This window comes from Rhodnius prolixus, unplaced genomic scaffold, assembly GCF_049639745.1.
Source record: "Rhodnius prolixus isolate KJV_2025 unplaced genomic scaffold, Rpr scaffold_6, whole genome shotgun sequence".
Classification (NCBI taxonomy): domain Eukaryota; kingdom Metazoa; phylum Arthropoda; class Insecta; order Hemiptera; family Reduviidae; genus Rhodnius; species Rhodnius prolixus.
Genome location: NW_027411634.1, coordinates 18,270,882 through 18,291,105, shown reverse-complemented (window position 1 = coordinate 18,291,105; position 20,224 = coordinate 18,270,882). Strand labels below are relative to the sequence as shown.

The 20,224-nt window shown below is 35.8% G+C and overlaps 1 protein-coding gene and 1 long non-coding RNA gene across 6 annotated transcripts in view; one reads left to right on the top strand and one right to left on the bottom strand.

The window, feature by feature from the left end:
- The window catches only part of rho-5 (rhomboid-5), a 319,932-nt gene that overhangs the window by 199,408 nt on the left and 100,300 nt on the right, over positions 1 to 20,224 (top strand). The window lies entirely within an intron of this gene.
- The window catches only part of LOC141460804 (uncharacterized), a 62,559-nt gene that overhangs the window by 41,692 nt on the left and 643 nt on the right, over positions 1 to 20,224 (bottom strand). The window lies entirely within an intron of this gene.

Genomic DNA, 20,224 nt, shown 5'->3' with positions numbered 1-20,224 from the left:
CGTGCAAAGTCAGAGAGATAGCATTACTGGCGCGTATCGAGGTTATGTTTAGTTAGTAGCATCTCTTGGAAGAACACACACCAAGTTTCAGCCAGATCGGTCTATTTCTTTGTGTTTGGCATTCGTTTGAATCGAGGAAGTCGAGTGATTTTCAAAAAATGGACGAAAAAGAATTTCGTGTGTTGATTAAACACTACTTTATGAAAGGCAAAACGCCTCAGGAGACTAAAGAGAAGCTTGATAAACATTATGGTGACTCTGCACCTTCGATTAGAACAGTTTATAAGTGGTTTCAAAATTTTCGGAGTGGCCATATGGGCACAAGTGACGCTGAACGTTCTGGACGCCCTGTTGAGGTTACTACTTCAAAAATCATTGATAAAATCCATGATATGGTGATGGATGACAGAAGAGTGAAGGTGCGTGAGATTGCTAGTGCTGTGGGCATCTCGAATGAACGGGTACATAATATTTTGCATCAACATTTGGACATGACAAAGCTATCCGCAAGATGGGTGCCGCGATTGCTCACGCTTGACCAAAAACGAAATCGTGTGAAGTGTTGCAAGGACGGTTTGCAGCTGTTCCAGAAGAATCCGCAGGACTTTAAGCGTCGTTTCGTCACTGTGGATGAAACATGGATACATCACTACACTCCTGAGACCAAAGAACAATCTAAACAATGTGTTACCAAGGGGGAATCTGCGCCAAAAAAGGCGAAGACCGTTCCTTCGGCCGGAAAGATTATGGCGACTGTCTTTTGGGATTCGCAAGGAATAATCCTCATCGACTATCTGGAAAAGGGTAAAACTATTACAGGTGCATATTATTCATCGAGCTGCAAGAAAAACGCCCACGATTGGCCCACAAAAAAGTCCTTTTCCATCACGACAACGCACCAGCTCACACCTCAGCAGTTGTGGTCGCAAAATTAATGGAAATAGGGTTCAAACTCGTTTCACATCCCCCCTATACTCCAGACTTGGCTCCCTCGGACTACTATTTGTTCCCCAATATGAAGAAATGGTTGGCGGGAAAAAGATTTTATTCAAACGAGGAGGTGATTGCAGAAACGAACGGCTATTTTTCAGACTTGGACAAATCCTATTATTCGGAAGGGATCAACCAACTAGAAAACTAGAGCAGCGTTGGACGAAGTGTATAAGCCTAAAAGGAGACTATGTTGAAAAATAAAAAAGGTTTACCCCAAAAAATTAAGTAGTTTTTATTTTTGCACGGACTTTTCAAACGACCCTCGTAGTTTATAGACTTTTATCTGAGTCTCTGTTCCTTAATGCCGAAGTTCGCTACTGTTATGTAAAATAGAGCAGATCTGACTTTCAAACAGCTAATTCAATTTATAGTTATCAAAATTGTGATTATATGCTTGTTGATATTTTCAACGGTGTATATTGCTGCTGTAGATTTTGTTCTTGGGTCTTTATCCTTTAAATAATGAAATAAAAAATCCGAATTTGAGTAGATCATTCACACTTGTAGTAAATATATAATATGTTAGTGGTATTTTGCGTTTATAACCGCTTTAAGCCATTCTGCTTATATTACATCTAAAACCGTTCTAGATTTCTTGACACAGTCGTGGAAATAGGAAACGTGATGAACTGTCAAGAAGATAAGTGGAACAATTCAACTGGAGAGAGTGATTTCATTAACCATGGTAGAAGCTAAATGCTTAGGTGACATTTGTGACTTCTAAACCATCTTCCCAACAATGTTATACACTCACAAGAGTCACGCTTGTTAAAGTGGAAGAGGCTGGTTGCAAAAAGTTGTAAGTTTAAGACCCAAGATAGCTATGTGGATTTACACTTGTAGTTAGATCAATGGTGTACCACAGGGCGATAGTTTGGTGGATGAAGACCTCAAAAGAATAGACAGTTCAGATGCACTGAGAAGACTGCAACTTAGCCTTGGAGGTTGTTTCTACCAGACAGCTTACCTATATATTGTTACAGGGTGTTCATTTTAAGACGTCTCAAATGCATTTAATGCTTAAACGGTTGATCTGAGCGAAAATGGCAGAGGAAAACTTTGTTGCCCGTCACCTCTAGTTTCAGAATATGTGACTTGATTTTAGATTCTTGCCCGCATACGCGGCTGACGCGCGACCAAAAGTGAGGGTTCGCAGTTGACCCCCATTTTCATGTTCACAGTTTTAAAGAGTATAATAAGTTTTTAAAGAAACCGGAAACCGCAATTCGATATCTTTAAAACTAAAGGTGCTAGGCCATTTCAAAATCTGATATTTATTAATCATATTTCAATTTTTTAACTTGTTATCAAAGAGAAAGAAGAGCGCGCGATAGGTCATTTTTATGTATTTTTTCATCCCCTTTCTACTAAAAATATTGCCAAGGCAGTAAAGCTAGTATTTCTCTTAATATAAACGAAATAAGTCGTTTTCCGAGTGATTTTTCTAAGAAAAATCAAATGTTAAGCGCTTTAAATGTTCTCAAGCATACACAAAATGGCTAAAAATTAATTTTACATCTGTTACAAACAAGAAGGTTTAATAATTATTTGGTAATTTTGGGAGAGTTGCGTTTAATTACCAAAAAAATTGGAAACCTCCTGCCACATACGAGGGTCGTTTGAAAAGTCCGTGCAAAAATAGAAACTACTTAATTTTTTGGGGTAAACCTTTTTTATTTTTCAACATAGTCTCCTTTTAGGCTTATACACTTCGTCCAACGCTGCTCTAGTTTGTTGATCCCTTCCGAATAATAGGATTTGTCCAAGTCTGAAAAATAGCCATTCGTTTCTGCAATCACCTCCTCGTTTGAATAAACTCTTTTTCCCGCCAGCCATCTCTTCATATTGGGGAACAAATAGTAGTCCGAGGGAGCCAAGTCTGGAGAATAGGGGGGATGTGAAACGAGTTGGAACCCTATTTCCATTAATTTTGCGACCACAACTGCTGAGGTGTGAGCTGGTGCGTTGTCGTGATAGAAAAGGACTTTTTTGTGGGCCAATCGTGGGCGTTTTTCTTGCAGCTCGGTTTTCAAACGGTCCAATAACGATGAATAATATGCACCTGTAATAGTTTTACCCTTTTCCAGATAGTCGATGAGGATTATTCCTTGCGAATCCCAAAAGACAGTCGCTATAATCTTTCCGGCCGAACGAACGGTTTTCGCCTTTTTTGGCGCAGATTCCCCCTTGGTAACACATTGTTTAGATTGTTCTTTGGTCTCAGGAGTGTAGTGATGTATCCATGTTTCATCCACAGTGACGAAACGACGCTTAAAGTCCTGTTCTGGAAGAGCTGCAAACCGTCCTTGCAACACTTCACACGATTTCGTTTTTGGTCAAGCGTGAGCAATCGCGGCACCCATCTTGCGGATAGCTTTGTCATGTCCAACTGTTGATGCAAAATATTATGTAACCGTTCATTCGAGATGCCCACAGCACTAGCAATCTCACGCACCTTCACTCTTCTGTCATCCATCACCATATCATGGATTTTATCAATGATTTCTGGAGTAGTAACCTCAACAGGGCGTCCAGAACGTTCAGCGTCACTTGTGCCCATATGGCCACTCCGAAAATTTTGAAACCACTTATAAACTGTTCTAATGGAAGGTGCAGAGTCACCATAATGTTTATGAAGCTTCTCTTTAGTCTCCTCAGGCGTTTTGCCTTTCATAAAGTAGTGTTTAATCAACACACGAAATTCTTTTTCGTTCATTTTTTGAAAATCACTCGACTTCCTCGATTCAAACGAATGCCAAACACAAAGAAATAGACCGATCTGGCTGAAACTTGGTGTGTGTTCTTCCAAGAAATGCTACTAACTAAACATAACCTCGATACGCGCCAGAAGTGCTATCTCTTTGACTTTGCACGGACTTTTCAAACGACCCTCGTATTTAAGTGATCAATATCTTTCATGTAAATGTAAAGGATCAAACTTATTCCTTAATTTATCAAATAATGCAATTTACGCAACTTGTGCGGCATGTACTGTGCCTTCAAAGGTGCCTCCTCTGGCTCGCCAAAGGTTAGCCAGGAGGTTATCAACTGCTCTCTGTATCTGAGGAGGTTGTCTTCCTGTATATCCAAGGGTGTTCCAAAGTAATGGCAACGAAGCGACTAAAGGGGCCACCTCTCATCAGCTTCTAGGCGCGTTTATCAAAAGCTATGCGAGGAGTTGAAGCTGGACCTGGTTTTGGGGTCATCTTTATGACTGAACAGTTTTCTATGTTCAACTTTGGCATGCCATTGAAAAATTCAAAAACATAGATAGGGAAACTTCAAAAGAAACAAGGTTTTTTTTCAGCCCCAACATACTGCAGCATTACACTAGTAAGACTGGAGTAATTAGGCTATTACAGGAGGCCATTAGCTTGATCGCAGACTTCTTTCATGAGCCATCTTAATTTGAATACACACAAACACACATGCATCGCTGAAGACTGCCTGTCAGGCTGAAGATGAAACGGCCTCGCATGTACGAGGTGTGTTCAAAAAGTAACGGGAATTTTCGTTTTTTTGAAAAAAATATTTATTTATTCATCTACATTAATATTGTCGCCTTCAAAGTAGTCCCCTTCGCATACAATACACTTGTGCCAGCGCTTTTTCCAATCCTCGAAACACTTCTGAAACTCGATCTTTGTGATAGCTTTCAGCTCTTTCAGCGATTCGCTTTTAATGTCATCTATGCTTGTAAAACGACGGCCTTTTAATGTTCTCTTTATGTTTGGAAATAGAAAAAAGTCACATGGAGCCATGTATGGCGAATATGGAGGCTGGGGCATCGTTAAAGTTTTGTTTTTGGCCAAAAATTCACGAACAAGCAATGAAGTGTGAGCAGGTGCATTTTCGTGGTGCAAAATCCATGAATTGTTTTGCCACAAATCCGGGCGTTTTTTTCGGATTGCTTCACGCTAACGGCGTTGAACTTGTAGGTAGTACTCCTTATTGATTGTTTGACCTTGTGGCAAGAATTCATGATGCACTATGCCATTAAAATCGAAGAACACAGTGAGCATAACCTTCACATTCGACCGCACTTGTCGAGCCTTTTTCGGTCTTGGCGATCCAGAATGCCTCCACTGGGACGATTGAGCCTTAGTTTCGACATCATATCCGTAAACCCATGTTTCGTCACCTGTTATAACACGTTTCAGTAGATCCGCATCGTTGTCAACTTCATTGAGTGACTCTTGAGCAACTTCCATTCTCCGCTGTTTTTGTTCGAAATTCAACAATTTTGGAACAAATTTTGCTGCCACACGTTTCATACCCAAAACATCCGAAAAAATTTCATGGCATGAGCCAATTGATATGGCAACATCATCAGCGACTTCTCTGATTGTGATTCGGCGATCGTTCATAACCATTTCTTTCACTTTTTTCACGTTTTCATCGGTTGTTGATGTGCTTGGACGTCCAGGTCGTTCGTCATCTTCAACGTTTTCGCGGCCATCTTGGAAACGCTTATACCACTCGTAAATTCTTGTTTTACTCATAGCAGACTCACCATATGCCTTTATTAACATTTCACACACTTTATTACACTTTTTTTCATTTTTTACGCAAAATTTAATACAAATTCTTTGATCCATTTTTTTTAACAAACAAAAATCGCCAAGCTCGAAAAACACGTCTAACCTTAACGGCTGCCACTTAAGAAGTAAACAATGAATATTACTGAAAATTTTATCGTACTTCAGGGGCATGTGTACCAACATAATAAAAAAAAAAATTTTACAATCAGACTCTCCAAACCCGCGAAATTTAAACATTCCCGTTACTTTTTGAACACACCTCGTATGTTGTGTCAGAGTAAAGGATTGGTTTGGCTAAGAGTTCGGCTCTTCCGAGAAGATAATACAACGCTTTTGTTCAGGAGTCTATTTTCTGATCAGAGTAATGGTAATTAAATGAGGTACTCTAGCAAGTGGGATCACATCCGACTATCTTAAAGGCGATGGTAAACGGGTTTCAGGCCAACAATCATAAAATCTATCTAACGAGGAAAAGGCTAGAAAACTTAAATAATTACTGCGTAAGATGTATGATCAGTTCCAATATTACTAATGTTCAAATCACCAGAAATAGAATAAACGACCAATTTCACTTTGTGGAAGCTGGAATTGTTTGTAATGGAAAAAGTATTTTCTTTTAAATTGAATTATTTAAAAATATCTTTATTAAAAGTATATCATATAAACTTCCCACCTAGGACAATAATAGAATAGACAAAACCCAAGTTAAATGTAAATTTAATATCTTCTCATATTATTTATTTTCAAAATTGTTAAACTATACGAGCTTATGAAAACTCAAAAAACCACAAACTTCAATGCTATTAATAAAATATTTAGAGATAGCAATATTCTATGCGCGCGCAGTATTGATTACCTTACTGTACCAAGTTATAACTGGGAGTGAAAACACAGTTGCAATACAAATACAGGCACAGATGTACAAACCACTCATACCCTTTGCCCTGTATTTTTTTTTTTTTTTTTGATAGAAAAAAGCCATTGTTTCTTTTCTACTTTTGCCAGGGCTCCACAAACTAGTGGTGGTTCCCCAGTTTCATACTTTGTTAATATCTTGTTATTTTTTATCCTTTATAATCTCAGATCTTCAAGAGATAGCATTACCTAAGCGTTTTAGGAAGGTTTTCGAGACGTGTGGTTAACTTACCTAAACATTACAAAAAAAATAAACAAAATTTATAATCAGCTGTTTGCTAGCTGTGTGTTGGTCACAGTGTTCCACTTAGTTTTATGGGGTCTATAGTCTTTATTGTGCTTCCTTGATATAAGAAGTTTTGTTATTAAATATTTTCTGTAAAACTTTAATAAGCTTATTTAACGTAATTAAATAATTAAAAAACGAATATTAAAAAATAAAATAAAAATTGAAAGGAATATAGAAATAAAAATAATATTTTAATAAATAATTAGATATTTTTAATTATAACAGTTAAAAAGGTTGTAGTGTTACCTTATAGAAATTTAAAATGGATTCTAATGATTCCTGTTTAGTTTTTTTTTTTTTTTTTAGTTAATAACCCTAATGGTTGCAGAAAAAATATTGTAAAGTTTTTCTTGTCCTTTTACTAAGAAAACTTTACTTACACAACTAGTGCCTGCCACTAGTTATATTAATAATATGTGGGTTTGATTAAATAATAAAACTCGCTAAAGTTGTAAGTAATAACCTGATTTATTAACACATTACCTTTACTAACATTAACATTTACTAGCAACTAACGCTATTCATTACAGTCACCATTTAAAACAGCCACAACAGTTTACTGTTACTTACTCACTACGTAACGCCACAAAACTGTTCCACGACTGACCACTGGTCCGCACTGCCCCGAATTGCGCTAGACTCTGCTACACAAACAAAGCTCTACTCACTAACTGACTAACCGCCTGACTAGCTAACTTTAAAGCACTCCGCAACACTGACTCTCTCAAACTGTCACTTCCTAAGTGTCTCTCCAAACTAACGTCTCTCCAAGACTCACTCAAAACTAACTGATTAAAACTGATTAACAACTCTGTCTAAAAACTTGATTAAAACTCTAAAAACTGACCTCTCCAGCTGTGACTGCCTCCTTTTAACTGCGTGCCTCCCTCCAACTGGGACTGCCCTCCTCCAACTCTCTGAGCATAAGTTTCCACGCCCTCCTGACGTTCATTGGCTGGAGAAAACATACTGCCACCACCTCAGCTGGGGCCGCCCTCCTCCTACTCACTGTCTCGCTCTTACCTGTCAATCACTGGCTGGGAAAACACATATGCCACCACCCCAACTGAGGCCTTTCTCTTAGCTGGCTTTTACACAGGTCACTAACTCCTTGAACAATCTAGCCCTTTCCTTTTCTAGTTCAGGTAGAGACCGGCCCTTTTGTCTACACAGTGGTGGCCTGATACCGACTTTGGTCGCTTAACCCCTAGAACAATCTAGGCCTTTCTTCTCTGCCACAGGTAGATACCGCCCTTTTGTTTATGCAGTGGCGGCCTGTTACTGACTTTGATCGCTCAACCCCTAGAACAATCTAGGTCTTTCTTCTATGCCCAGGTCAACTTCGTTACAATATAATATTTAACTCGAGTGTAAAGTATTTTCCTCACACTCGGCAATTTGCACTTGCACTCGCCTCGCTTCGCTCGCTCGTACGTGCAAACCCTGCCTCGTGTGAGGAAAAGTACTACTTTCCACACTTGTTAAATAAATAACTAATTCCATTCACATAAAAATATATAAATTATAAAAATGTAACTTCCATACTTAGTTTAGTAAAATAATAATAATATAAAATAACAGTTTTCTTTTAAAAAGTGGTACCAGAACTTCTTTAGGAAAGAGATTTTTTTTTTTTGAAAATGATTCAGATAAAACTTATACATCTTCATGTTTGCAATGAGCGTAATTAAATAAAACTTAAATTGATTCTGTTTGAAAAATTGCCTGATAGCACACGGAGTCAAAATATCGTAAGTTAAATTATCCTATTTTTGTTTTTGAGACATTTTTACCTCGTATGTACTGAAAACTTTCTTTTTTTTTTTAAACAACATTGACCATCACCAGACAGTGAGATGTAAGAAGCTCATAGAAGAAGAAAATCTTGAGGCCCAGCAGCTGGATTCGAACCCAGGATCCAGTACACTGATCCTGAGCTAGTCCTTTCCCAAGCAGAAAGAATTGTTATTATTACTATTTTCTGAAATTTACAAATGTACAGTTTGATTTAAAAATGTCGTTACATGTTATGGTGCTGACAAAAAAACTGAGCGCTGAACAAGGCTATATCAGCTCCAATCGATTCTAAAAGTCGATTATAAAAATCTCTAATAATTACTTCAATTGTCGCCAAGACCAACTAAATTATAGAAAATTTATCAATCACAGCTATAATAATTGCAGTAAGGAAAAATATTATTACTGTGTCACGCCAGATTCTTATTATTATTTTTTTTTTAATCAACTGAAAATTAGTTTATTCTTTTTTATGCTAAAAAATATTTAGTTGAAATTGTCCACGATTTTCGGTTTAGAGATATTTATTTCAAACCTGCTCATTGATTACCTTCAGGTTGTGCATTTATGGGTGAAAATTAAAAAAAATTATACTTCCAACAAATACATATAATGGAACAATGCTAAAATTTAAAATGAAAGATTTGCAAAAGTAAAAAGGTTTCGTTTGTTGTTAGAACAGTAACATAAAAACTTGCTGCAACTTTTATTTACACTTGGTTAAACAATACCAAGCAAGACTGTTTGTTAGACAATCTGGTCAGCTTGTTGGAAATAGTTCTTGCTTTGGTTTACGTTCTTTACTTCTTGAAATTTACTAGAAAGACTTTGTCTTTAGCAGTGAAATGCTCCTGGAATTTACAGTGACCAAAGAATAACGCCCTAATTCCACCTCTAAAATGTATAGAGTGGAACTTTTGCAAGTATCAAAGACGTTTTTTGGCTGCACAGCTTCTCTTCTACCCAGTGTTTTGGGTGGGTGAACTGATTCTAAATTCCTTGGGCTGTAGAGCTGCTATTCTACGAGCATCTTTTTGAGATTTTATCAGATTATGTGGGATCCAACGAGAACAAACCTTTTTCACGGCTAAATGATCATGCAATATCTTATATATGCTGGTGGAACTAATGCCTAAAGTTGCCTCAATCTCACAGTATGTCACATGACGATCTTGCATTATTAGTTTTTGCACAGCATCAATGTTTTCTGATACAACAACTGATTTTGGACGACCTACACGACTTTCGTCGGTGAGCGAACGACGAGATTGAATTCGTTACACCAGCGTTTCACAGTGGCAAAGGATGGGGCTTTATCGCCAAAAGTGGAAGTAAGTTGATCGATGCACTCCTGTCTTGATAATCCACGTCGAAAATTCGTAATAGAAATAGAAATAGAAAAGAAATTTATTATTCTGGGACAATTGTCCCCTAAGAATAAATACAGGAACAAATAGAGGCCTTAACAGTTTGGCCTGTGATTATACAGAAATTAAATAAATAAATAAATATTTACAAAAGTGAAAATATAATAAGTGAAAATGAAAGTAAAAATAAAATAATAAAACAGCAGAAATTAAGGAAATAAATTAAAACAATTAGAATTTCGGAGGAAGCTGGATAGAAAGTAGATAACTGAATAGACGGGATTTAAAGATAGATAGGGTAGGAGCGTAGCGGACAGTTGAAGGCAAGGCGTTCCAGAGAGAGGTAGCACGTATTAGGAAGGACTTGTCAAAGGATAGGTACGGTGAGAGGGAATATAGAGATCAGATTAACGAGATCTAGTGTTACGGGAATGGATGGAGGATTTAAACTTAAGGAGTTGAAAAATATAGGAAGGCCTTTGAGACTGGATGACTTGAAAAAGGAAAGAAGCCAAAAAATATTGGCGGCGATAGACAGGAAAAAGCCACTTCAACTCATCGTAGCAGCGGCGAAATGCGAGAGTCTCTGGAAATGCTGAAAATAAATCTTATGAAGCAGTTCATGAGGCGCTTAAGCTTAGCTTCAATATCACCAGAAAGACCGCCGCCATACACTAAACAACCATGGTCGAAATGGGGGAATATAAATCATTGCACGAAAATTTTCACGAGTTAATTCCATTTTTTTCGCTGAGACACAATTTTCAAGTGACCGTAAACAACACAAATCGCGCTCAAATAACAAAACGTTCTGAAGAAGGTTATGGTCAAAAATGTCCAACTTTCAAGTGGAAACACTCAGTGTTGCCAAGGCTAAAAATACAAAAAGTGCCCCTCGTATTGGCGTGTGTTGTATTGGTTAGCGTTTTGTTCATGTGTATTTATGATGCTACAAAAAAGCAACATAATTCACGGAGTACTGGAAGATGGCTTCGTATCTTCCAGGTCGGTTTGATTGGTGATGTCTCAGGGATAAATCCCTTGCAGTACAATATAATTAAGGGACTAATAATGGCAGAGTTGATGAACAACTATTCTACTGCCAAAACTATATGAACAAAAAAGAAATATTTCTCTGATATTAAAAACATAGTTGAGATGATGAAAGACGATTATGGTAGGGATCAGTAAAGGTTATGTTAAGGTTTCAATAGCAAGATCGATACGAAGTTGGAAGTTAATAATTTTAATTTGTTAATTAAAAAAAAAAAAAATCATAGACTGGCTGGGCTTATAAAATGGAGGGCTAATTGGAATTTCCTGTTACTTCCAAATAATTCATTAGATGGGCTGGAATGGGCTCCCTCATCTGTGCGAAGGTGGAAACCCTTGGAAACCCATTCTCTGGTTACCTCCTTTTTCCATCTACTAAATAACCCCAAATTTAACCATGAAATTGACCTTATCTCTTTTAGGAATTTTTTAAAAAATGTTTTAATTGATTTGCTATTTAGAATTCATTGTAATTTTTTTTTTAAATTAACACTAATTCTATAATAGGCTTACAATGCACGTAAACACACTATAGCAAACAAATAAATATTATCTAATAATTTTTGAAGTCAGTAAATAAATTAAAATTTGGATCTCTGGTGACATCATTGAGGATTTTAACTTGTAGCTCCCTTATTTGGGACAGCGATCCTACCAATTATAGTCTGTATTAAAACTGTCCGGTAGGACAGTTGTATAAGGGTCGATCGTCAAAAACTGCACGAAAAAGCGTAATGTTGAAAAACACCCAACTTTGACATTTTTTTCCTCTTTTTCTATAAAAGATAAAATTCCCAAATTTTCTTTAAAATGTAGGGCAAATCCTCCTTTACAACTGTAATTTTTTTGCAACAACATAGATATAATAGATTTCGAGAAAAAAGTTGCTGAAAATGAGCAAAAACGGCATTTTCAAAAATGGTTGTTGTTCTTGTTGTTGTTGTTACCTTTTTTATAAACTGCGTAGCGCCTAAACGCGTGAACCGATTTTCATGAATGAGGTGTCATTCGATTCGGAATTTTATGTAGATGTGCCTTTTGGGGGTCTCGACGCTGTACATCGAATGGGAGAGGAGTTAGCCCCTTTATGTAAGGCCCCCTCCAAAATTGGCCCGATTTTGATAAAATTTGGTAGGATCATAGGGTTATGGCTTCCCTACGTAACATTAAAACGACATTCTGCTCTTACACTTGTTAAGAGGAAGTATAGCAATCGTTTCAAATTATCGAGACGTGAACCGATTTTCATGAATGAAGTGTCATTCGAATCGAAATTTTGTTCAGACTTGTATTTTAAAAGTCTCGACGCTATGCCTCATAAGGAGGGGAGTTTGCCCCACCCAAATAATAGACAAAAAGAAAAATCTATCCAAAAGGTACAAAAATCTCCTTAACAAAAACTTACAGTTTAAAATGTTAAGTATAAGGGTTGATTAAACGCCAAAATGCACACAAATCAGCAAGTATCCATCATTTCATTCATACTTCATTGATATTATTTAAGTAATTTTACTACATTAACTTTTCCTTCACATTTTTTGAATTTATTAGATGTTTCACAGACCCTTATGCTGGCCATTTTAATCTACAAAATATATATTCAAGTGAACGGATTCGTATGTATTTACATATTTTTTTCTAGGCAATTTACAGACGTTTTTCAACTAGAAGTATTCATACTGACACTTTTTAAGCCGTTTGAGTCTACTTTTATTTCACATATTTCCACATATTTGGATGTTATCGCATATTTATACATATTTGATTAAAATAAATAAATATTTCTACATATTTAATCAAAATATGTACATATTTTTTCATATTTTTCATTTTGGGCATATTTTCATAATTGGGAGGTGGTTGACAGGAACTGTGAACCTCAGACTGTAGGGCTGTGAATCACAGTGGGTAAAATGGTTATTGTAATTTACACAGAATGCTGCTAAACAGTGACGGGCACTTGTTAGTTCTTTGAAGTTGTGTGACGTTGTCTGTTCTTTCAGCTCGTTCGTTGAAGTGTCCAATTCATTTTGTTCGGTCGCTTAGTGTATTCTTTTTTGGGTGAAATGCCACGAACATCGGCCTCAAACAAACCACTGGTTGCTAAATATCTTCGCGAGTTTCCAGCAGAACTTTTTCGAAGTGATGGAGACATTTTGTACTGCACAGCTTGTGACAAGCGCATTTCTTGCTCTCAATGTTCCCAAGTCACCCAACATATTGCCACCGGATCGCACATAGAGAATAAAAACAGAAAGAAATAGAGGACGTCCTATCAAGCCTTCCTTACATCTCCATCAAGTAAGTCTACTCTGAGTACAGATCTGTGTCGGGCTTTGGTTAAAGCAGATATCCCTTTCCACAAACTTAAAAATCCTCATTTCAAAGGATTCTTAGAGACCTATATTGGGGAAAAAATGCCTGACGAGAGCGCTCTGAGGAAAAACTACCTGGAAGATATCTATAAAGATACACTAACCAAAATTCGAGAACATATCAAAGATGGACCGATTTGGGTGTCAATTGATGAAACCACTGACGTTGAGGGCAGGTATATTGCCAATGCAGTTATTGGAAAACTTGACAGTGATGCTGATGTGGATTCAAAGCCATTCCTTTTGAACTGTGAGGTTCTCGAAAAGTGCAATCATTCCACCATTTCACGATTTTCATTTTAAAAAAATGTCCATTTTACTTAAATATTCCAGAAAATATTTTAAGAAAATCACATATTTTCCACATAATTGACGAAAATAAATGCATATTTTAATTAAATATTTGGCATTTTTAAATACATAAAAATCCGTTCCTTAGTAATAAGTATGCTGAAAATTGTATTGTTTTGAATATCATTAGGATTAGAACTCAAGAAGTTTCAGAATCTATGCCCAGAAATGAAATTTTAGGTAAGATTTTGGACGCAAAGCTTTAATTAAATCGTGTTTTTTTCATAATCTATTTTCGATTATCTAGGTGGGATAGAAAAAGTAGTGAATTCATCAATTATTAGTTCTATTCGATTTGAATTAAATACAAAATTATTGTCATCATAATATTGCATAATGGATGTTCAATATCATATTATAAAACGACATTTGATATAATAAATTGTAGGTGTATAGTACTATAACAAATGGCCCCGTTTTAATGGCATGTTAGCGAACACAATAATGTTAAGGTTTTTCGCTCTGTACAGTTTGAATAGAAAGTGCCCTTACGAAAGAACTAAATGAAAGTTATAAATTAGATACTGTACAGCAACATTAAAAATAAAAGGGCCACCAAAGTTAAAAGAAGTAGCTTCAAACATAAAAATAAGTAAGTGACAGAAACCTTGTACTAAATGTAAGATACTTTAAAGTTCTTTATTAGGGTCTCATGTCTTGCCTTTTTTCTCCTAACCTTCTCCTGTCTAGGAGTAGTTTACACGAGTTTTTCTTATATTCTTTCCAGGATATTTCCTAATTTATTATATTACATATACAGAGTGATCCATTTAAAACGCACCAATCGCTAATAACTTTTTAGGAAAGCGGAATTTCGAAAAAACCCACGATGTAAACTATATGTTATTTTCGGTCTAGTTTTCAAATTTTCCACCCCCGATGCTGTATCTTCATTTTTGGCGGAGTTACGGGCAAAAACCCGATTGGGGTTCCATAAGGACCACTGGTTTTGACAATGATTATGAAAACTACATAAAAAAACTATGAAAAATGACGTTAACCCCGTTTCGATATCCCTAATATTTGCCGAGATATTCAAGATCAAAGTTACAATTTTATCTTATTCATGATCGGTTTTCAATATTAATTTTCCACCAGAAATACACGTTTTGGGAGGTCCTCTGACTGCAAAAAATGTTATTTGTGACGCAAAGTAAAAAAAAATAATAATAATTGAAGATGTTAAAACATGTAGTGTAATGGTTATGGGTGAATCAGTATAAATTTGTTTTATCATCAAATAAAAGCAACCGTCACATCAGAATAATGCACCCCAGTATGCAAGATTTGTGGACCTATGATTAAGGTAAGAATCTCTTGCCAGGGTATTGGTCTAGTGGTCTTGAGCGTGGCTTTGTACGTGGAGGATCCCCAGTTCGAATCCCGCGTATGACTAGACTTTATTTAAAAAAAAGTATTATGTTTATTTAAGTAATAAGAATGACTGCATTCGCTGGATTCGAACTGGGGATGTCCCGCTTACAACGCCTCGCACCGTAATCATAGCTCAAGAAGTCTTGCATACTGGGGTGCATTAAAATGATGTGCTGATTGCTTTCATTTGATGATAAAACAAATTTATCCTGATTCACGCACAACCATTACATTACACTACATGTTTTAAAATCTTCAATTATTATTATTGTTTTACTTTGCGTCACCAAAAACATTTTTTGCAGTCAGAGAACCTCCCAAAACGTGTATTTCTGGTAGAAAATTAATATTGAAAACCGTTCGCGAATAGATAAAATTGTAACTTTGATCTCAAATATCTCAACAAATATTAAGAATATCAAAACGGGGTTAACGTCATTTTTCACAATTTTTTTATGTAGTTTTCATAATTATTGTCAAAACTAGTGGTCCTTATGGAACCCCAATCGGGTTTTTGTCCGTAACTCCGCCAAAAATGAAGATACAGCATCGGGGGTGGAAAATTTGAAAACTAGACCGAAAATAACATATAGTTTACATCGTGGGTTTTTTTTGAAATTCCGCTTTCCTAAAAAGTTATTTGCGATTGGTGCGTTTTAAATGGATCGCCCTTTATAAAAATATTTTGTGATTTTTTGTCAGAATGTTGGTTTTTACATTGATTTTCATCCTTAAAAATGTACGAAAAAATTGCTCTAAATTATTATTTAGGCCTAAGTAAAGTATAAAGCTTAAGAACGATTTTTATTTTTAGTGTTCAAGCAAATTCTTTGAATGAAATATTAAAGCTTCTATTCGTCACTCCGCTGTTTACAACCGAAATACTCAGTAGGTTTTTTTTACAAGGATAATTAAAAAGTATGGTGTTCGATTATTACTTCCTATTTGTTAGATAAATCTGGATAGTTGATGGAGTATTAGGTTAATTTACGTCATTTTTTGTGGTACATATTTATTCCACAGATTGGGCCTTCCACTAATTACGATAGGAACCTTCTTTTTAGGTTATATATGTAATTGACATTTTTTTCAAACCTAAACACACTTTAATTGAGGTATATCAACACACTTAACCACCAAAAAAACGTAATTTACACAGACAGCAATAGTTCACTACAGAAACTGCAAAATTTTAAATTTTCTATAAATAATTCTCATTTACTGGTGGAAATTCTAGAGTTGAATAGAGAAATAGTAACCGCAGATAGGATGGTGAAGTTTGTCTGGATCAGAAGTCATGTTGGAATAGTGCTTAATGAGAAGGTGGACGATCTGGCTGGGGAAGCCACAGTGGATGGACAGACTACAGACTTACTAACGAGGACGTTAACACACTGTGCCGACAAAGAGCGGTGGAGAGTTGGCGTCAGATATAAGCAAACGAAAAAGGTGCTTTCTACAAAAAATATAATCCGGTCACAGGCAAGAGTAAAACCTGGTTTAGAAATTTAGAGAACTCTAATAAAAGATTTATAAGCAGTATGTGCCGGTTGCGTTCGAATCACGCTATTTGCGGTGAGTATTTATATTGAATCGGGAAGGTGAATAATGACTTATGCGAGAGATGCCATGAGGTGGACAGTGCTGAGCACATCATTATGGAGTGTGCGAAGCACGAGATACAAAGAAAAGAGCTTTTCAACCGCCTTTATAAGGCACTAACTTCCCCTTATAATTACGAGGGGGTACCCAAAAAAAACCGGAATTATTTTTTAAAAGCTATTTATTTACAAATTTTTTACAGAACAACCTTATCCCCTTCAAAATACTCTCCATTACAACTAATACATTTGTCCCACCGGTGCTTCCACTGTTCGAAACATTTTTTGTAGTCATCTTTAGAAATGGCTGACAGCTCCTTCTTCGTTTTTTTCTTGACCTCTTCAATGTTGTCAAATCGGTGACCTTTCATGCCCTTTTTCATGCGTGGAAATAAGAAAAAGTCGCACGGAGCCAGGTCAGGCGAGTAAGGTGCGTGGGGCAGCGGAACCATGCCATTTTTAGCCAAAAACTGTGTAACAGAGATGGCTGTGTGTGCAGGTGCATTGTCGTAGTGGAAGAACCAGTCTCCTGTTTGCTACAAATCGGGTCTTTTTTGGCGAACACTATTGCGCAATCTTTTCAAAACTTCCAAATACAAGGTTTGATTGACGGTCTGACCTGGGGGGATAAACTCTGAATGGACTACGCCTTTGACATCAAAAAAGCAAATCAGCATTGTTTTGATGTTTGACTTGACTTGACGACATTTTTTTGGTCGGGGTGAAGATGACGTCTTCCATTGGCTCGACTGTTGCTTTGTTTCTGGGTTATAACCATAGCACCATGACTCATCACCAGTAATGACCTTTGACAGAAATTCTGGATCAGTTTCAAGCTGTTGTTTCAAAGCACGACATGTTTCAACTCGATGTTCTTTTTGATTGTCAGTCAGAACTCGAGGAACAAACTTGGCAGCAACCCTTTTCATCCCCAAATCTTCCGTTAAAATTCGCTGAACCGAGCTCCAAGATAACCCACTACTCTCTGACAGTTGATCAATTGTCTGTCGACGGTCTGTGAACACCAGCTCTCGAATTTTTTCAACATTTTCGTCGATTCGGGCAGTTGATGGACGTCCAGAACGAGGTTTGTCATCAATCGACATGTCGCCATTTTTAAACCGAGTAAACCACTCGTATACTTGAGTTTTTCCCATAGCGTCATCTTTGTAAGCTGTTTTCAACATTAAAACACTTTCAGCAGCATTTTTGCCGAGTAGAAAACAAAATTTCAGAGCTGCACGTTGTTCACTTAAACTTGCCATCATAAAAAACGAAAAAAGAACAAAACAGCGCTGGTAAAAACAATCACTGCAGATGAACAGAACAAGCCAGGCAGGCAACACAGGCAGGACTGAACTGGCAAGGAATTGCGCTATACACGTCTAGCGGCAGAAATGCGTACTACATAAGCTCCATGCGCGGCAACGCAATTCCGGTTATTTTTGGGTACCCCCTCGTATATCTGTATGTTGAGCAGCAGAAATGTAAAGGTGTACAAAATATATGGTTTTATGGTAGAGGCAGGCATTAACAGATTTTAGGCACTAATGGGTAGTTTGTAGAAGCATAAAGGTTTAAATCTTTGTAATTATGTACAAATAAATGATATGCTGGCTGTATGGGTGCTACCAATGCCAAAAAACACTTTATATCGAGTGCATTATTAATTTTATTAAGTGCATTTCAAAGATATGATTTTGAAATCTCAACATCCGAAATTAAAATATTCTTTCTAATATTGAATTAACTGCATGAATTGCAAGTTAATGTTATGTTCTGTATAAATAATAGCAACGCTTAATTTTCTCTTGATAGCATGCTAATATTGCATGCAAAATATTATATGATTTATATCTAATACTTTTAAGCCAATGAAACCATGTGATAAAAAAAATATTTATTTTTTTCTAAAATGCAGTCACTTTTTACTTCTAAACTTTAACTTATATTATTTATTTCTTTCGAAAGTAAGTTAATGAAATATTGTCTCTTATTCACCTTATTTAATTTAATAAATCGTAAGCCCTTAATGTACAATTAATGTTCAGAAATTCAAACGGAAAGCTTTAAAAGGCTGAATTAGACAATCTAGTTGGATTATTAATCCTTAAAGATTAGATAATTTGTCTTGAATTAATTATTAATTAGCCTGCGCCAAATTAAACAAAAAATAATTAATAAACAACAAAAGTTGCATTTAAACAAAATCTGAATAGGATAAAAGAAATACATTGGAAAAACTGTGCCTTGTCGATGTTTAACGTCGCCATTACAAAAGTTAAGTATCTTTACACATCAATTAACCTAAGTGAGCTAGAGATACTGGAAAATGAAATACTATATATTGTAAAGAAAAACTAAATGGCAGAATTTCTGGGCAGAAAGGCGAAATTTGGCGGAAAGCTGTGAAACAAGACATTTGATATATCTGCTGCGAATAACACTGTCCTAGATCAGCGTTTCCCAACCAGTGGTACGCGAATTGCTGGTTGGTGGTACGCGAAAAATAATCAATAATGGCGGACACAAAAAAATTTAATTCATAGAAATATCATAGAAACGTTTTTTCCAACAATACATGAAAATTATTTTAATTAATAAATTAATTTACAGTAAAGTTGTTAATATGTACAATAATAAGGTTAGTCTGTTTTAAGATATACGAAAAAATCGAGAAAATATGAAGCACGTTTAACAGGATTAAAATGATCTTTTATGGAGTATTTTCCCAAAACCCGAAAACACAAATGATAATTGGATTTAAAACCTTCTATAAAGAAAATTTAGGAAAAGCTACATCATTATCGATAAAAGATAAAGAAAATTTAATAGAATTATCATGTGACAGAACTTAAATGATAACTGATTGTAATGAGTAAGTTCTATCCAAGCAACATTAAATTTAATTGGTACTTACAAATAGTTGAATGCTTAAAAGAAATTAATTTAGAAGATTTGGGCACAGATATAATAATCCTAAAGAAGAACTTTGTAAATTAATTAATAATTTTGAAGAGAAAAATATGTACCCAATTTTTAATTATTTAAAAAAAGTTTTAAAACTAAGATCTTACACTTTACAAAGTTTATAAAGTGAACATGAACTTGAACTCCTTTGTAACAGATATCTCTATACAAATAAAGATGATAATAATAATAAAATAACACATTCGGAATAATAAATATCACGAAATAACATACAATCATTTTTACGGAGTGGTACAATTTAGCATGATGTACTACCAAGTGGTAAGCGAGTCAAAAAAGGTTGCTCTAGATACTTCAGAAATAGGTGGAAATGAGCGGAGAAATACAGTTTTATTTACTTAAAGTGATTATGAACTTGAGAAGGCCTCTATTTTCTATGATAATCCAAAGTTGAGTAGATATTTAACAGCTTATATAAACACCTTTTAAACAACAAACAGGACTGCAACATTTAGCTATATAATAACTCAATTTAAACATGAAAATTTGTGAACGTAAAACATGAAATTAATGTGACCTGTATTTTCAACAAACAAAATAGTTGGGCACACACAAATACCAAGATAGCTAAGATTCA